Source organism: Dipodomys ordii, unplaced genomic scaffold (genome assembly GCF_000151885.1).
Source record: "Dipodomys ordii isolate 6190 unplaced genomic scaffold, Dord_2.0 Scaffold64, whole genome shotgun sequence".
NCBI classification, from domain to species: Eukaryota; Metazoa; Chordata; class Mammalia; order Rodentia; family Heteromyidae; genus Dipodomys; species Dipodomys ordii.
Window position 1 is genome coordinate 7,329,913 of NW_012267280.1, and position 20,612 is coordinate 7,350,524.

Below are 20,612 nucleotides of genomic sequence, written 5' to 3' on the forward strand. Positions count from 1 at the left end.
TCACGGTCTCTCCTGCCCGGGCTGGCTTTGAACCGCGATCCTCAGATCTCAGCCTCCTGAGTAGCTAGGATTACAGGCGTGAGCCACCAGCGCCTGGCTTCACAGTCCATTTCTTAAAGGTGATTTGATTTTTAAAAATAGAAGAGTGAGGGCATAAAAATGTTCAAGATGTCTATGTTAAGCAAGCTGAGTGAGAATGCGAGTCCCTGACTTTAAGCTACAGTACACACACACACACACACACACACACACACACACACACACACACACACACACACACACACACACGGCTATGCTGATATAGGAGCCTTCACAAAAATACACTGATGGGTCCAGGGCCCACTTTTCTTGGAGTTGCTCGGATCAGCTTACACAGTGTCTTTCCAAATTCTGAATTAAGAGTCTGAAGACATAAGAGAAATCCACAGTGCTGCCACTGCTCTTGGTGCCCTGAGCCATGTTACCAATGTCTACCTGGCTCAGGGCTGGGCAGCACAGCACAAGAGCCTGGCAAGCCTCTTCCTTCCGGTCCTACCAGACACTGCTGCCAGCTCACAGCCAGCTGGGCATGGGACCCTGCTCGGAATCATCCTGGCCACAGCAGCAGCTGCCTCTCAGATGGACTTGGCACTACATACAGGGGGCGCTCTCCACAGAGCATTTTCTACTTAGGAAGACAAAAACCATGGGCTACCCCAAGTACAGATTTAACAAGTGAGGGCATTTCTTGCAGAGCTGCCCGCTGAAGCCTGCAGTCCCACTATTCCTGCCTGTCAGGGAAATCCCTGCTATAACCAGCCACTGCCTCCAGCACCTTTCACTTCATTTACTAGCTTCTAGGAGATAGGATCTCATTATGCAGACTAAACTGGCCATAAGCATGAAAGCAGAGGACAGCCACGCAACTGTCCTGTTGCTAAAGCAATCACTTAAGAGTTGGGATCTAGGAAGATACAGTCACTTCCATAATACTGACTTAAAAACTATCAGCAGGAAGCCAACAAAGAGAAAAGCAAACAATTCTGTAGCAAAGGGGTCACTAATATTATTTAAAATCTGGAAATAAAAACACTGCATACATGAGATCCAGTGCATCCTGGATGACACCAACAATCTGTGAGACGCTGGATATGCTGGCACGTATCTGTAATCCTAGCACTCAGAAGGTGCAGATAGGAGGCTCATGAGTTTACCAGCCAGGTTACATAAAGAAACTCTGGCCCAAAAGATATTAAAAAAAAAAAAAAACGAAAACAGGATAGTGGGGAAAACACAGGAAAAATACTTTTGCATATGCAAGGGATAAAACAAAGGTAGTTTGTGTCTAACAGTCATCAGTCCTGGTTTCTATTCCCTCATTCACCTCAAGTCGCAGGGCCTCCCTCAAACCTGAGCAATGATGGCACAGACCCACGTGCAGGCTGGAGCCCTCCCCAGCTCCCCACCTGCCAACTGGATCCTTCTGCTGACAAGTACTAAGTAACTCAAAACTTTAAGCAGCGATGAGCAGTCACGTTTACTTCATGATGGGAGCCCACCCCCTCAAGTTCATTAAAAAAAAGAAAAAGTCTTACCTGCTGTTACTTTATTTAGAGTCACTAAGGAAGTGAGGACCTTGTTAAAATTCTGCCCCTGATATAAATCATTTGCATCAAATGTCTGAAAGAAAAAATTAAACAAGCACAATTAGAACTGAGGACAAAGGACAAGCAGAGCTCTCCTGCAACATGAGGGGGTACAGGAGCATCCCAAGGAGCCCAATTCTCTGCAAGACAGCCTAGTCTGCGACACCTACACTCATGAATGACCCAGTCTCTACCAGCCTACATTTATGAATGACCACCAGCTGCCTGCCCACCAGCCCCAGCCTGCTCCCTCCCCCACAGGGCAGGGGCCACCTGGATGCAAGGGCTAAAAAAGGCTCAGCAGAAGCCTGTGGCTCTGTCTCTTCAAATTATGAAAAGGCTACAGGGTTAAGACATGGTACAGATATTCTATTTAGGAGATAAGATGAGGCCAGGGAAAGACAGATGGTCCCCAGGGCAGGGCTCTAGAGAAGTAGGACTGTGGGCCCTGAAGTGTCAGCATGGGGCAGGATAGGTACCTCACAACACTAGTTGGAGCTGTGGGAGCGTGTGGGTAGACAGCTGGGATCCGCACACCTGAGCATTTATGTTCTATGGCTGCATCAGCCACAAGACACAAGAGCAATAAGGTACTGACCTGTTAGACATGAACAAGTGGAGTTTGCAGGGTATCAGAGTTAAGAGTGTTTGTGTGCATACGTGAGTGCACATACACATAATAGTGTGCTCAGACAAATGCTATGTAAAGTTGGTATGTCACTTTTTTTTTTTTTTTGCCGGTTGTGGAGCCTGAACTCTGGGGCCTGAACTCTGGACCTGGGCACTGTCCCTCAACTCTTCAGCTCAAGGCTAGCACTCTACCACTTGAGCCACAGCACCACTTCCAGCTTTTTCTGTTTATGTGGTGCTAAGAAATTGAACCCCAGGCCTCATGTATGCAAGGCAAGCACTCTACCACTGAGCCACCTTTCCAGCCCCCGATATATGACTTTTAATTGCTAAATAATTTTAATCAACAAATCATCCACAATGCTATCTCAGAAAAATTATGAAAAACATCTCAGAGGTGCAAATATCAGAAAAACATAACTTGATATTCAAATGTACATGGCATTATCATACTTTCTCTCTCCATGAGGCACAAAGGAACACACCTGACCCTCAGTGCCCAGCCAGCTTGGCACCTCACCCTCCTTCTAGGCTGGTGCCTCCTTCCTGGTTCCTTCTCCAGGCCCCTTCTCCTCCTCTTCCTGCCTCCCCCTGCCCCCTCTTCCTAGCTGAGTCTTACTCATCTCTCTTCCTGCAGGAACCTTCTGCCTGGAGAGCCTCACTGACTCTTTAACAAGCTCACCCCAGAGCATCTGTCACAGAGTAAGTCCACAGCCGCTGTCCAGGCCTGCATGCCATGGAGGGTAAACCCTACAGGGGCCACACACAGCCCTGGTGCCTGGCCAACACCTGCCCAACGGCTTCCATGCCACCCACAGGCCATCTGCCACGGGGAAAGATGGTCACGGAGACCTGGGAAATAACAGTTCCAAGCCCACTACTCATTGTAGCCTTCTCAAAACCCACCTCATCACTGTTCTTCTGTGTACAATTTTTGAAATGAGTACAGAATCATGAGGCACATCTATGTTAACAAGACTACACAGCGAGCAGGAAAACTATCTCAGGAAAGAGGTCCCATTCACCAGACAGCCCAGAAAGGGCCAAAAACATGGCATGCTGAGTAAAGCTCAGGAAAAAGAATCAAATAGAACTATCAAATGTAAAAAACAAAGATGTGACTGTATCTGGGCATTTCACACCTGGCCGGATCTCATGAAGCAACAGTCCAACTACAAAACATTCCTTAGAACTCAGTACTGAAAACTACCTTATGATTCAGTTTAATGTGTGTGATGCCTGTGATTTATGAAAAAAGTCAGCTCCATCTGGGCCAACCCAAATGAATCTTTTTAAAGAACTACACATATGAATCTTAATAGGCCTCAGCCTCATGTGTAAAATCAAGAAATTTCCCTTAAATGTAAACTGACTGTCTTATATTCTTCAGCTCTGATAATCTCCTTGTAGAAACTCCTGGAAACTTCTATAAGAAACACATGTATAAATATCCACTAACCTTCATGGTGGTGAGGCTGCAGTCACAAAGCCCAGACGACAGGATGTGAGAATGGAGACTTCCTGTTATTCCAGCGCTAGATAGCTGTGTCACTGGGATACCAGGAAGGGCTGGACTGGCACAAGCTGCCCACCAATCACTGCAGGCATGATGTCAGAACTTGGTGGACACACACAGCCCCTTCCTCACAGGAAGGTGCACAATGAGAGGAGAAAAGAGAAATGCCTGAGGGCACATCCTAAGCCAATGACATCCTGACTACAGTGCTTCTCCAAGGAACATTACAGACTAATTCCTGAAAACAGAAATGTAGGCAACAAAAAGCAAAAAGCAGGAAAAATCTCAGCACAGAAAAAGTTCCCACTAAGGGATTAAGGTCAGTCTCCTTAGAACTTTCACAGAAATGCCTCTTTTCTTAAGAAATCCATTAGTGTGAACCAGAGAATTACCACCAGGTTAAAACCTGCCAATTGTTCCCTGGGGTCATTCAGTATACAAGACAGATAAAATGCACTGGACTTAGTCCTCAGGCCTCCACTCAGCTGCCCTAATGGTATGTCCCAAAGAGCCACAGATTCCACTCGTGGAAGAACAGAGAGCAAAAGGGGAAGGAGGCAGGTTCTACCGACCCACAGCCTTTCTTAGGTGGCCTCAGGAGCAGTCCCTGTCTCTATGAGCCGTGCATACGGATCTCCTTGGTGACTCTAGAGATGAAAATCCTTGAAGACACCTCCTCCTTGACCAAACGAATGGCTGTGTTCCTTCTCCCTGCCACCCAGCCTTCTGGTCTTGCAGCACCCACCACACAGGCTTCCTAGACCCTATAATCAAGCCTCAGAGACTTCGTTACCTCATCCAGACTTGACCTCTAGCTTTCACCTTGCCATTTCTCTGAAGTATTTTATTTCATTTGGTTATTTGTAAAAACATCAAGCTTAGGTCCTGAAGGAACATCTGACATAGCAGGAAGATGGGACGGGACTGGTCCGGTATGCTCCTGACAGTCCTCAGGTGTTCAAGTAAGCATAAGGAGCTAAGTTCCCAGATGCAAAACCCTCTCTCCAGACAGGGAATGGCTGTGTCTTAAAAGAAACAGTTATAAATAGAGATGCTTTCACCATGCAGATCCCACCTGGACCTCTCACACTCCGCATGCTATCTTCCCACTTCCCACTGCACACCTTCACTAGATGTGACATTCCCTGAGCAATAGTCTGCAGCCACCTGACTCACTGTGGCCAATGACATGTGAGCTCCAAGGACCTGATCCACACAGTTCTCAGGAAGCGTTTCAACCAGACTCCCTGTCCTATTCCTTTAAACAAGAAAGTCAAAGACCAAAATGGAGTTGCCCCAATAGCCCAGATTCTAGAACAAAGAGGCTTGGAGCAGCACTGTCTACATGCAGCTACATAGAACTGGTATTAAAAAAAAAAAAAAAAAGCTTCTAATGTCATAGGGCACAGAAATGTGGTGCCTTCCAGCAAAGTAATCATCTTTATGACTGCTGAAGACTAGAGAATTCATCTCAAAAACAAAACACAACAAAACACATTCAATCATTCAGAATAAGATCTCTGTGTGTGTATGTTTTGTCTTGTCAGTTGTGGGGCTTGAACTCAGGGTATGGGCTGTCCTTGAGCTCTTCTGCTCAAGGCCAACCACCTACCACTTTGAGCCACAGCTCCACTTCAGGTTTCTGGTAGTTAATTGGAGATAAGAGTCTCATGGGGACTTTTCTGCCCAGGCTGGCTTCAAACCATGATCATCATCAGATCTCAGCTTCCTGAGTAGCTAGGATTACAGGCATGAGCCACTGGTGCCAGGCAAGACCATATTAACATGAGACAGTAGAAGTTAACACCTCTTAGCTGGCTAAGACAGATACAGAATCTGTCATTCAAAATAACAGACTTTTCAGCAAGTACTTGTCACACCCCAGCAAATGAGATTTAGCCTTCCTTCTCCAGTCAAAAGTGCAGTAATTACAAAAGTACTGATAGTTACTGTTTCACAGAAAACTCCAAGAAGAGACATGTGCACACTGGACTTGAAGGAGTTCATTCCTTCACTTGCTCTTGGTTGTTGGGCATTCTGAGCAGCAGAAAGGGGAAGAGGAAGCAGGTGACGGACCTGCCACATGCTGAGAGCCTCTGGACACCCAAGTTAGTCACCCATTTCTAAACCTCCGTAGCTTCAACAACAAACAATCCGTGTCTTGTTGTCTCTATGCACTGGTACTCAGGAGCAGCTTGGCTCCGTGACTGTGGCTCCGGGTCTCTCAAGAGGCCAACCAAGTATAGGTGGAGCTGTGGGCATCCAGCACCTTGCAGGTATCACAGGACCATCACTCCCCTGTTGGCAGGAAGCCTTCATCCCTTGTGTCATTAGTGTTTGGGTAACACTGAGTGCAAGCCAAGAGGAAAGCTAGTGTTTAAAATTTCAGGAACAGCATAACCAGGATCAGAAGTCACATACACCACATTCTATTCATTTAGAATCACCATACAGCCCATACTCACAGCTCTACCTACAGAAGGGACAAGTGTCAAAGCAGGAGAGGACCAACAGGAAAAAGGCGAAGCTGAAGCCAGTAGCCAGGACAAGGACATTTGTGCAAGGAGCTGACAAGCATGTTCATGTTGGGTGGCAAGCCTGCTGCAACACCTACCCCAGAGCTCACACTAGCACTAAACTTATTCACATACACAGGATCTAGCACATGGCATGATCTGAATCTTATCACAAGTGTACACATGCACCCATGCGCATGCATGCGCGCACACACGCGCACATATACACCCTGCTGCCCAATGCTCTCAACCAAGTTACAGCAACCTGGCCACATGACTCAGGCACCACCACTAGCACAAGGGACATGGCCCACCTCAAAATGAGTGATGTGCTGGGGGCATACACCCAGCAAGCACACATGAGGAGGGCGAGAGGGAAAGTTCTCCCTTCCTCCCCACAACCTCAACACAGTGGAACACCTCACAAGATTCTTCAACCTGCTTTAACATTAGCTCAGCTCCCCAAGTTTATGAGAAAGCTATTTTTACCGCCCCCCCCACTCCAAAACCAAAGTTACTTCTGACAGAATACCGGAGTGTGGCTTGCAAAGTTTAAAAATACAATCTTGTCCTATCACATTGTCAAGTAGAATTTGTGATTTTAGAACAAGAATGACTAAAACTGAATCTTAAATGAGGTGCTATTTAAGTTTCATGCAAATGGTCTATATTTTGGGAGTATGTAAAAAGCCAAAATCCAATGCTGAATTTTCATCTTATTGGCTTCTGTAGATTTTATTCTTAATTCTACCTACTCCAACTCGCAAAGGATAAAATTAGAAGTTTGATAATGGATCCAATCAATTCTACAATTTTCATCCTAAATACCCCAAACAACTTATTTCAGTTTAAAATAAATATCATATCTCATTCAGATTTGTGGACTCCACTGTACCAACACCCAAATGCGATGAATAACCAAATATTTTGGTTATTTCCTGGAAGGACTTTTTTGGCAGAAGGTAGAGCCCTCAGGAGCGCAGAAATGGGAAAAGCAACACAATATCTTGTCTGACCAGTGCTGGCAACCTGCCCTTCCCCAGCCCAGAGAGAGGGAGGGAAGTGACAATGCCCAAGCAGGAAGCGAGGGAGATAAAGCCCTGCTGAGGGCCACTCTGCCACCACGGGCAGGGCACAGCCTTGCCCTCTCACTGCAATTCAGACTGCATGTCCATTTCATCTCACAGACAGGGAACACAAGCCTCTAAAAGAAGGTAACCAAGTTGACAAGAGCAGACCAAGACTGATCCAGATCAGTCTGGCTTTGCCTATGACACCATGCTGTCACCGCAGGGGGACAGTGTACCCCACAGAGGTCATGAGGACACCTGTCCCAGGACTGTGCCTTCACTGGAAGAATGCACACCCCCTGCAAAGCACTGCCCATCTGCTCTGGAACCTGAACACGGGATAGCAGGACCTAGACAGAGGTGGAAATCTTACTTGGGCTATCAGTAACTGAAGTGAAAACAGAGCTATAGAAGCAATGAGAACAGTACAGTAACGCTAAAACTCAGAACAAGCAGTTACAACACCCATCCTTGGAGAAGCATTTCAAGATGATAGCTTGCAAGCACTCATTTACTTCCCATTCATCCCTGAGTATCACTGAAAGAAAAATGAAAGGCTTAAAGCCTCCAGAGTGCCAAGGAGGAAGAAGGGGAGGCGATGAGCAGTCTGCACAAGGTTTCAGAAAACAGGAAGACAGGAAACAGATGGACCCTCTCATCAAACACCAGGAAAGACAGACAATTGCACCCACAGCCCTTCCTCTGGGATGGGAAGCCGAGGGCCCAGACCCCACTCTCATGAAAACCAGGTGCCTACATGGGATCCTCACGGGAGATGAACCTGAGGTATCCCTGGTCACAGAAAGGCCTTGAAGGAATTTGGGAGGAACAGCCATTCAATACCAAAGTAAGATCTCCCAAGAGCTCTACCACCTGCCTGCACAGACAAGAATGCCGAGTAGGAGACACGCAGAGGCACCCTGCCCCTCAGCTCTACTTCGAAAGAGCTTTATAAAGCCATCCCCGTGGGTTCTCCTACCTGCTGCTGGCCACAGCACTGCAGTGGAACATGCAGCCCCACTGCCCCTCACTCACCTCCCTGACGGCAGGAAATAACAGATGCCATCTGGCTTCCAGAGAGGTGGAGAAGATGCATCTCCAGTCTTCCAGCTAAGTGCAGCCAAAAGCTCTGGACACCACATGCAAACGAGCCCAAGGCTTGGCATACTGGAGAGGAGACGGAAACTGGCTGTGAGCGCAAGCTAAGAACACAGCGGAAGAGTAGGAGTGGATGCTCCGGTCTTCCTCCTGCTTTAAAAAGCCCTGACTTGTATGCTAAGGAAGCCAGCAACCCACAAACACCAGTTGGTACAGACAAAATCATCCCCAAGAAAAATCCCCAAGAAAAACCTGTGCTCAAGGGTGAGTGGCTGTGTGCTCACTGGTAAAATGCTTGCCAAGCAAGCACAAGACTCTAGATTCCATGCGCAGCACAGGAGGGGGAGAGCCTAAGCACCTTAGTCAAAGGGCCAGAAAGGAAAGAAATGTTTTCAACAATCACCTTGTCCCCAACTGTACATCCAAGGGGGTAACTGAAGTTTGTCCACTAGCCAGGGCCAAGCCAGGAGCATGGATCCACCCCTGCCCTGCAGTAATCTTCCTCAGAACCTCAAGCAAATCACAGGAGGGAAGCTAAGTCAAGAAACCCAAGTTTCCCTGAGATCCAAAGACTGAGGTTCAAGGCAAGCCAGAAAAGTCCTTAAGATTCATATCTCCAATTAGCAAAAAAGAAAAAAAAAAGGTAGAAGAGTGGCTGAAGTGGTAGACAAACCATTGGCCTTGAGTGAAAAAGGCAAGCAAATGAGAGAGGCCCTGAGTTCAAGATCCAGTACTGACCCCCCCCCAAAAAAAAGAAATACAAGTTTCCAGACAGATGGGATGCACACCAATTAGTATCATGAGTTCAAGGCCACACAGGGCCACATAATGAGACCATGTTTCAAAACATAGAGGAAAAAGGAGACTGGAAACGTTTCTCAATGGTAGAGCACTGACCTAGCCACACAAGGTCATGGGTTTAATCTCCAGTACTGTACCAGATGTGTGGAGGTGAGGGGGGAGAAAGAACAGGTTGTTTCTAGTGTATTACCTAAAACTGCAAAGTCATACGATTAGTATAGACAGGATACTGGCTGGGGGCGGGGGGAGGGGGGAGAGGGCAAGAGCACTAAGTTCTTTCCATTTCCAGCAGATCTAAACTAAGGAAGCCATATTGAGAAACAAGAGGGCTTCACAGGTAAATCCTCTTGGACAAGGACCTCTTGACAACCAATTACAAGGGATGAGGACACATAAGTACTTCATAAATGACTTAGTGCTGTGCAAAACAACTCCCAGCAGAATGGAGGACCAGGGGAGTCCAAGGAAAGCTTGTGAGAGAGGACAGACAGCAGGCGGCCCTTTCAATGGGTCTATAGGTAAAGCCATAGAAAAAACCATGCACAAAAAGCAAGCAACAAAGAGTAAGGGGAAAAAAGACATGACTCATGTTTTCAGTGAGAGTATTTCTGTGTTTCAGAAACTCAGACACCAATGCTTGTGCACGGTGCTATAAGATGCCCCATGGCTGTGGCTCCTCAGCCTGGATTCTAATGCCCATCCACACACATGGCACACATCTCTCCAGCAAGAATCACTCACTGCACAAGCCTGCTAGCATAACACAAGGACTATATGAGGACAGCTGAGCACTGGCAACTGCTCCAGTGCTCTTGTAACCAGATACTGTTATTTCATTCCACTCCATATTGTTTAAGTTCTGGTGCTGAGTCCCATTTCTCTTAGAAGAAAATCAACAACAACAACAATTTGCCTTCAGAAATGCTTGGGCATGTGCTAGCTAAACTGACCATTACCTTCCATGCCCAAAGCAATCCCAAGTTAGCACTAGAGCTCTGAGCTCTGAGTTCCTGCTCCCAATGCTGCTCAAGTCACCACATGGAAGGAATGGACTCTTCCTCTTCCCTTTCCTTCCCGGATTAAAGACATGGGAAAGAAAGGTAAACGAAGAACAGTTTGCTCAGCTTTTAACAAGTGCCTCCTCCCAGGAAACAAAGAGCCTTCTAGACCTCTTCCTCTACATGTACCACAGCTCTTGGCTCCTGACAGTAGGAAGCAGTCAGTCCCCTGTGACCCTGGGGAGCAGTCCTCTGTGTCCTTTGGAAGCAGTCCCCTGTGCCCCTGGAAAGCAGTCCCCTGTGTCCTTGGGAAGCAGTCTCCTGTGCCCCTGGGAAGCAGTCCCTTTGCCTGGGAAGCAGTCCTCTGTGTCCTTGGGAAGCAGTCCCCTGTGCCCCTGGGAAGCAGTCCCCTGTGCCCCTGGGAAACAGTCCTTTGTGGCCCTGGGAAGCAGTCCCTGTGGCTCTCTGCACACCATAACTTGACTTCAACTACTCACTTTGCCTCAAAATCCACCACTACTAAGCTGTCTCACAGACAGCCCTCCCCCACCCCCTCACCCCACCCTACCCATGCTCTTCCCCCTAACACCAGGTCCCTGTGCTCCAAGCCCTAGGCCAGGACCTAAAATGCCACAGGAGTTCAGAGTCCTCTCATTCCTTCTCCCAACACTTGATCAGACTAAAACATCTTGGTTCATGTCAACAGATCCAGTTGAGCTGCCCAGCTGTCAATCCAACAGCAGGAACAAGTCTTTTGACCTTCATCAAATCTTGGCCAAAAGCTACCCCCATCAGATGCTCCCTGCATTTTATTTTCCCAGCCACTAGTGTTTCTTTGCTCTCTTAAGCCTGAGCCATGCCAGGTATACCTCTCGCAGTACCCACATCCCTGCCCAGTGCCCCTTTCAAGTATTTACCAATCTACCTACTCTCCCCAGGGCAAGGGAGCAGATTAAAGTGCTTCTCCCTAAGCTGTATACAAACTGGAATGTCCCATTCACCATGAAACAAACCCAAACCACTGTTAGAACATCAGCCATCCAAGCAATGCTAAAGTAAGCAGATCTCATGGCTTCCACTACCTCTTCCTGGAATGCTCACGTCCTGAAGTAAGTGGCCCCTCCTGTTCCAGAGCCTCGTCTTCCATAGGCTAGTTCCCAAGCAAGAGCCCCGTGCTGATAAGGGAAGGAAAGTTCCCAGCTCTTCTCTCCATAATGGAACACAATGTTGAAGTTCAGACAGCTCAAAGCTCTAACCATGCAGATTCCCACCCCAAAGCTTCCCTGCTCTGGTCCTTCCTTTTAGTACCTCCATCACAACAAAATCCAAAACAAGCACATCGTACACTACAGCCCATATAAGCATAGTTCATAGAGTCCTACAATCTGAATTGTCAATCAACTCACTTTAGGTTAAGAGAGAATAGTGAACAAATACAAGAGTTGAGCTGACTTATACCTGGAGCTACACGGAACTCACCTGTTCCATTCCCTTGTTTTCCTGGCAACAAACATACCCTGCATTTCACTAACTGGCTCAGAGTTATGCATCAGAGCCCAAATAAACAGGATACACAGAAAGCTAGTACTTCGGTAATTTCACAGTCCAAATCTTTTTGGCAGTGGCAGGATTTGAACTCAGGGCCTTGTAACTTGCTTGGCAGGCACTTTGCCTCCAGTTCTTTTTGCTTTAGGTTGTATTTTGAGTTCTGTCCAGAACCAGTTTTAGAGTAGAATCTTCCTGCCTATGGCAACACACAGAGCCGGGACCACAGCACGCAACCAGCAGCACAGGTACAGGCCATAGCTTCGGCTCACTGGCTGAGCCTATGTTCTTCCTTGTTGCCCAGACTGACCTCAAACAGAAAGATCTTTCCAAACTCCATCTCACGCATAGATGGGGTTACATGCATGACCCACTACACTTGACCTACACATCTAAATCTTAACTAAATTTCTTTCTACTTTGTAGCACAGGTTATCTGCACCTAAATATTCACTTACTAAAAATTCACTATAGCCAGGTACTATAGCCAGGCTCTCACTTGTAATCCTAGGTATGCAGAAGGCTGATATCTGAAGAGGGTGGTTCAAAGTCAGTCAGGGGAGATAAATCCAAGAGATTTTATCTTCTATTAGCCATAAGCAAAACTTATGGCTCAAGTGGCAGAATGACAACTTTGAGCAAAAAAGCCAAGTGAGAGAGAGAGCACAAGGCCCTGAGTTCAAGCCCCTGTACAAGCATCAAATTTTTTTTAGAAATCACAACCAGATACCAGTGGCTAACAGCTATAATCCTAGCTACTCAGAAGGCTAGATCCAGAGGATCCTAATTCAGAGCCCATGGGGGCAGAAAAGTCCACGAATCTCCATCTCCAAAATAACCAGCAAAAAGTAGGGCAGCAAGCATGGCTCAAGCAATAGATAATCAGCTGGAGTAAGCAAGCCCTGAATTCAAACTCCAACACCACAAATAAATAAAAAGGCTCACTTATTTCAAAATACAGAGCCAGGTATAAAGGTGTACACCTATAATCCAAGCACTTGAGAGACTGAGAAGTATCTCATAAAGATATCCTGTCTGCTGCATAGAGAGATCCTGTCTGAAACACACACACACACACACACACACAGAGTCATGAACGATAAAGACAAAATCATTTGTAAATGGAAAGTCATGACAAAAAATAAAATTGAGCTGGCGCTGATGGCTCATGCCTGTAATCCTAGCTACCCAAGAAGCTGAGATCTGAGGATCATGGTTCAAAGCCAGCCTGGTCAGGAAAGTCCATGAGACTCTTTCCTCCAATGAACCACCAGAAAACTAGAAGTGGCACTGTGACTGAAGTGGCAGAGCACTCGCCTTCAGCTGAAGAGCTGAGGGCCAGAGCCCAGGCCCAGAATTCAAGTCCCACAACCAACAAAAAAAATAAAACAAAATAAAATTGAAATGAGTTAGAGACAAAACATGGGCAGAACATGAGTACCAGTGAGCTATAAAAGGCACACAGGTATTTGCTCGAATGGTCTGTTAAAGTTTCAACATAAACACACAGGGGAGAAGGGGCTGTGAGGCTCTACACCAACTGGACACCCTCTCCCAACACAGGAAATTAAGGTATCCCCTCCCCAGTCACGGGCCTTTCCCAGAATGCCATAACAGTGGGTCCTGTGCTACGCTGTTCTAGCCTCATGCTATCTTCTTGCCTCAGCACACAGGCTGGAGAAAAGTGCATTTCCCTGGCCCTACTCTGCCAAGGCTTCCTGCTCTTTTGCAGGCCCGAGAAACAAGGTGCCTTCCTCCCAGCTGGGTACTCACACTACTCAGCAGAACCCAGTTTGAAGACCCCAGTTCACTGACCAACTCCAAATACTAGACTCATCAGCACCTCCAAATGCTGGGGCAGGTGTCTCTGTGAGGCTCCCCACTCAAACCCTGGTGAGTATCATCCGTGGACTGACATATCAGTCTTCTTGGCAGAATAAAAGCAAATATCCCATTTCCGCATTTGCCTAGCCAGGAGAAGTAGGACCCACCACTGGACACAGGGTAGCTTCTGAAGTTACCGTCTCCGAATTTTGAGGAAAAAAAAATTACAAACTAGTGTAAATTTAGGCAGGAATACATATTCTGGATAAAGTTTCATTTGTTTGGGGCTTTGGGGGGGTAGGAGGAGAGTGTAGTACTGAGGTTTGAACCCAAGGCCTCTTGAACCATGTCTTTAATCCTTTTCGCTTTTATTTTTTTTAGGGAGGCCAGACTTAGATATGTCTCCCACACAGCTTGAATTACAGGCATGAACTACCACACTAGACTAACTAGAGAACTACACAACCAGAAGACACCTTACTGAGCAAGCAAGACAAGCTCAAAAAAAAAAAAAAACCCCAGCTACATGTTAGAGAACTAGACAACTAGAAGACATCCTACTGAATAAGAAAAGCCAAGCTAAAAAAAAAATCAGCTATATGTGGAAATTAGACCTAAATAGCATTCATATATACTCAAGGACATATAGTTAAGTATAAAAATGATGGCTAAAGAGAACATGAATCAAACTAACAGACTACTCAGAAGAAGAAGAGGGAAGAATGGAAAGAGAAAGAGAGTGGGTAACTATTACACATCACAAGTATCTATAACCACAGCATAAAGAAACTCAACAAAAGACAACTGTGAGTGGGGAGCAGGCAGAGACTCTGAGGGCTGGTGGAGACTAGCAGGAGTGGGGGAGTGCCAGGGGAGGGAGGGTAGAGGACTAACACTGTCAAAGTACTGTTTTCAACCATGAGAAGGGGATGCCAGCAATGCTGTTTCTTAGAGGGAAGAGTGCAGGAAGTGTGAAATGGGATAAAATGGACTGGAATACTATGTTTAATTGTGAAGATATAATGATGAGACCCCACCCCACCCCAGATAACTGATCTAAGACAATTTTTAAAACATGAAAAAACTAACCACACTAGGTACCAGACTTCATGTTTAAATACGGTCTGGGAAGGGTTTGGAGTTTGTTTCACTAACACATGGGAAGCTATTCCCTGGCAAGTCCCCAGGACACTCCGCACCTGCCAGGCAAAGGGAGGGGCTCCCCCTCCACCTGTGACCTGGATTTTCTTGATTTGTTTTCAAACAAAAATAGAAAGATGAAGACTACAAGATAATCAAAGAGCTGGGTGCTGGTGGCTCACGCCTGTAATCCTAGCTACTCAGGGGGCTAAGATCTGAGGATCGTGGTTCAAAGCCAGCCCTGGCAGCAAAGTCCAATAAAACCACCAGAAAACCAGAAATGGTAGCTCCAAGTGGTAGAATGCCAGCCTTGAGCTAAAGAGCTGAGGACAGCACCCAGGCCCAGAGTTCAGGCCCCATGACCAACCAAAAAAAAAAAAAAAAAAGATAATCAAAGAAACGTGTTTCACAAGATCAGAAAAGGTGGGAGGGGCTGAGCATGTAGTTCAGTGACAGAGCATTTGCCTAGCCAGTAAGATAGCTAGCACACACACATACACAAACACACAAACACACACACACACACAGGAAATAGAAGAGGGGAGCTCAGTAGGTGGGTGACTGCATAGTTTTCCAGACACCAACGCTTGTCCATTTCAGCCCAGCCTGTCCACAACTCATACCTCACGCCGATTTCCCCACTCATAATGACTATCGTTGTTTCATTCTCCATAGCACTTAGGGGGAAATAAAAATATAGACTCTTTCAGTATAACTCCCCCAACACACACACATCATTTGGCTAATACTGAACACCCTGGTTCACAGCAAACTGTGACTGGCCACACTGTAAGAGTATGAGAGTTCCTACCCATGACCTTCCCAGACTCAGGAGGTCATACCTGGCCTGGCAGCAGAATGCCAAAGTGAGAGAGCAAGGCATCGACCCTGTGCTCTCACCTGCACAGCCAGGGAGAGAGGCTGCATTGCAGACACTCCTGAGGCTTAACTGGCAGGTACAAACTGCCTCTCTACCAGCCAACCAGAACACCCAACCCCACTGACCACCCCACCTGGTCTCAACTAGACACCCTCTAGGAAGGGAACAAAAATCATGCATGGGTTCCTTCACTCTGCACTTGCCATGCTTCCTAGGACTGCCTGTCCTTAGACAAAGATCTAGAACGGCTGTAACCACTTTCCTGATGCAGAGCCAAACCAGTACAGAGCCACGCAGGCACAAGGAGACACAGAATGAGACCACCGCAGTTTCTCTTACCCCAGAGCAAGAGAAATAGGGCAAGTGCAGTCTGTAAACCAAACTCAAGGGCCTCACCAGCTCTCACACTCCGCAGTGGTTTTGTTTCCAGAGCCTTGGGCATCTTCCACTGAGCTCTGCCACAGGTGAGCCAGCACCAAAAGCAGGAGCCAGCCAAGTCAACATGCGGCAGCATGCCACCTGCCGGCTGTCCCTCCCTCAAAGTGACCTTAGGGGACAGGACCAGCAACAGTCACTTGATATGACGTGACAGCTCATACGCTACTGGACATGGAGATTTTAAAAATCTGCTTGTTTATTTGAGCCAGTTTTTGAATACAAAGTCTTAAACATTAATAACACACTAGTGCTAAGAAGCATAATGGGGTTTATGAAGTAGAGGAGAGTACAACATGTTGTACTTACTACCTTTTAAGTGAGATACCAACCCGCCTTCCAGTGGAAGGTTTCCCTTACAGATGACACTGTATAAAGCACAAAAGAGACATAAGCAAAGAGAGAGAGCACCCAGAAAGAATGGAGAAGCGACAGCAGTGATGGGGTCTGAGCTGGCTTAGAAGAGGCTCTGCAAATGGAAAGAGAGTCCACTCCTGGCACAGACACAGAAAGGACAGTAGAACTGTAGCCTGGCCCCATGCTCACAGCAAAGGGACCACACTCCCTTGCTGGTCACAGTGCCTCAATCTCTAGAAAACAACACATACTTCACAGTAGCTGTTGCAGGTATAAATAACATCTGTAGAGCTACTTCAATTATTGAAATCTAGCACAGAATAGAGATCACACATTAAAAGCCAGCAAGCCAATCAACAAGCACTAGTTATAGAGACATCTCACAGAGTCTTATAGGACTGGTACTGAAAGCCCTAGCACACAAGAAATGGCAAGAAGGAGGTCATACACTAGGGCCCCTCGGACCACGGGCAGTTCCTGGACACACCGCCTCCTGATGGCAACTCTCCCATCATCCTGATTAGGCAGAGCGGCACCACATCAGGGACAGATGGAGGCTGGCAAGACACAAACTGGAGCCTATGAGAGCCACCCCCGCAGGGTGGCCAAGAGTGGAGAAGAGAAGCCCATGACTATTGGGGCATGAAGCAGGTCACATGTCACACTGAGTGCACGGGAACAGAAAAAGCCCTGGAGACTGCAAAAACCAAAGGCGGCAGCAGAGCGGCAGCACTGGGGCTCTGAGCAGCTCAGTCCTCACTCTGCAACAACAGCTGTGTGAGATGGGGAACCTGTACTCCTCCATCACGGGACAGGGCCTCTGAGGAACAGTGTGTGCCTCTGCCAGGAATGTGATGAGCTGAAAGATCCCCTGCAGAACGTGAAAATACCTTGAGCCCATCCCCATCAGTAACAAAATTCAGAGAGAAGCCAGAGAGTGAAGCCTGTGTGGTTACACAGGCCATGGAGGAGCCTATATATAAAGAATTCCAGAAATGGGGTCTTTCCTTTCCAAAATCTCACTACAATTCACTGAGCCATCCCAGATCAAAACAACACCAACCAGAAATGTATGTAACTGTAACCCTGCTATACATTACCTTGACAAAAAAATTAAATTTAAAAATATTTGGATTAAAAAAAAAACCACCAACCACCTAAACTTCTTTTAACTCTCTCAATTGTAAGCCTGGAAAATGAAAAGCCACTCTCTCAAGCCCTGCTTTCTGCCAGAGCTGCCCAGAACAACTTGCCTGCCCCACGTGGTAACTTGTACACAGTATGGTGACTAAAGACATTTCAAGCATTCTCATCACAAATGAGAACATAAGGTACTACATATATTGATTGGCTTTATTTAATCATTCTACAATGGTTAAATGATTATCATCATATCACACATTAATGCAGAGAAATGCACTTTTTTGTAAAAACCTGGAAGTAGCAGAGAGCTTACCTAGCATTCACAAGGCCATGAGTTCAATCTCAGTCCCATAAATTAAAAATAAAAAAAGTAAAACAAAAAAAAAAACCTAGATTATGAAGCAAGCTTTGTGTAAATTACAGGTCTACAATTCATTCTCTACTCATTCTAGAGATCTAAAAACTAACAAAAATGTCTAAGAGCGTAGGTGGAAATAGGGATTTCCATTCTAAACCTGAGCCTTTGGATGGCTTTTATTTCTCCAGAGAAGTTAAATAAATATATGAAGCTAGCAAAGTGAGACACCAATGGCTCACACCTGTAATCCTAGCTACTTATGAGGAACATAGTTCCACCAAGCCAGCCCGGGCAGAAAAAATAGACAAGATTCTATCTCCAAGTAACCAACAAAAAGACTCACTAGAGGTGTGGTACAGTTGGTAGAGTGCCAGCTGTGAGCTGGCACAGTCAAGAGAGCACATGAGGTTCTGAGTTCAAGCCCTAGAGCCAGTACATATATGTGTACATGCACGCACATGTGCACACACAGAGCTAGCAAATAATTTCATCGTTAGCTTGTATGCCAAACAGATGGGAAGATCAATGGAATTATGGCTACCTTTCCCACCAGGGCACATGTAGCTGCACTAGAATTAGAATGCTTCAGCTGACAGGTTCCCTTAATTTCTTATTGGCAGGCACAACAACAGTGCCATCCAAAACGCATTACTTTCCTCTCCAGAGCTATGTGGCCACACTGCACAAGTCCATCATCAGCTCTTCAGCCACAAAGCCTTGGCAATGAACTACCTGTCAAGATTCCCTCATACAGTCATCCAAGTTCCTCCTCTATCCCACAAGACGGGCCCTCTCTGGGCAGAGAGGTCTATGCTAGGAAAACTTACAAGTTAAGCATGGCTCCCACTTCATAATTACAATCTGGACTTCAGACTGAAAAATCCAAACTTAAATATCCACCTTTACCATACGAATGCTAAAGTCCATGTTTCAAATTTGTAACTAAAAAGCTAGGTACATTATAATTATTACTCAGTATGTGCAAATATAAAAAATGTAAAACAGTAGATACTTTTCTTATAAGCTTATAACAATCATTTTGTTGATAACATCCTTCAAGCTACAAGTTATTAATATGGGCTAGCTTAATAGTGGGCCATTTGAAAAATGGACTCATTCATATGTCCTAAACTTAGATCTTAAAATACAATCACTCATTCATATGTCCTAAACTTAGATCTTAAAATACAATCACAGGTGTACTGGTGTTAACAAATAGTTTTTTCCCTAAGAAGGTATCTCTGCTTCAATTCCTTCCAGATACTTATTTAGATAATGTACTGGGTGAGAAAATCTTGGCAGCTTATGTACTGTATTTGAATATATAAACTAACATGCATACACATCAACATTTGCTTGTATACAAACATCATATATAAATTGCCAACACTTGAGTAATGCAGCAAAAACACTGAAAAACAAATTATTCTATCCAGGCATTGGTGGCTCACACCTGTAATCCTAGCTACTCAGGAAGCTGAGATCTGAGAGTCACTGACAGCCCAGGCAGAAAACTCCCCTAAGACTCTTTTCCCCCCCCCCCCTAAGACTCTTATCTCCAATTAACCACCAAAAAGCCTAAAGTGGAGCTGTGGCCCAACTGGTAGTACCCTTGGCCAAAAAAAAAAACACAAAACAAAACACAAAGTGCTCAGGACTTGAGTCTAAGCTTTAAAACTGGTACAGAGAGGGGAAGGAAAAGGAGAGGAATTATTCTGCATCTCTATGGCTATTTTACCTGACAAAACACAAGCAATGTCCTATGACAGGTCTGGCTTGCCTCTCTTAACTCACTTTTCCTTAAATAAGATTCCTAACACATCCTCATCATTATTATCATCATTACCATTACTAAGATTTTGGTTGTTCTGTGAGCTACAAATAGAAGGAAACTGGTAACCCGGTACCCAGGTTTCCTGTCCAAATGACAAAAACAAAAAGTTTTTCAAGAAAGAGCGTTGCTACCTCAATGTAAGAACCATATAGCTAAGCCCAAAGCTACAGCACAGTTAGGGGTCAAAAAAACTAAAAGTTTTACTGGAATACCAGGAACAAACAATGGCATCATTCTCAGTGTATTTATTGAACATAGTATTACAAGTACTAATCAAAGCAATTAAATAAGAAAAATAAGTCAAAGTCATCTAAATTGGAAAGGAAAAAGTAAAATTACCTGGCTTTGCAGATGACACGATCAAACGTGTGCATACACATACACATACACACACACTGTTGTCTACTCATGAAAAAAATTACAACTAATAAATTTAACAGGGCTGGGAAGGTGGCTCAGTGGTAGAGCGCTTGCCTTGCATGCATGAGGCCCTGGATTCGATTCCTCAGCACCACATAAGCAAAAAGAAAAAAGCCGGAAGTGCACTGTGGCTCAAGTGGTAGAGCGCTAGCCTTGAGCTGAAGAGCTGAGGGACAGCGCCCAGGCCCAGAGTTCAGGCCCCACAACCGGACCCAAAAAATTAAATAAAATAATTAATTAATTGGGCTGGGAAGGTGGCTCAGTGGTAGAGCACTTGCCTTGCAAGCATGAGTCCCTGGGTTCGATTCCTCAGCACCACATAAGCAAAAAGAAAAAAGCCGGAAGTGGTACTGTGGCTCAAGTGGTAGAGTGCTAGCCTTGAGCTGAAGAGCTAAGGGACAGCGCCCAGGCCTAGAGTTCAG

At 45.9% G+C, this 20,612-nt stretch overlaps 1 protein-coding gene across 1 annotated transcript in view; it reads right to left on the reverse strand.

Moving 5' to 3' along the window:
- The window catches only part of Arhgef7 (Rho guanine nucleotide exchange factor (GEF) 7), an 87,347-nt gene that overhangs the window by 63,733 nt on the left and 3,002 nt on the right, over positions 1-20,612 (reverse strand). Inside the window, exon 3 of the mRNA XM_013022723.1 lies at positions 1,575-1,659. The gene's annotated coding sequence lies outside the window, so the exon portion shown is untranslated. The remainder of the gene's footprint in view (positions 1-1,574; positions 1,660-20,612) is intronic.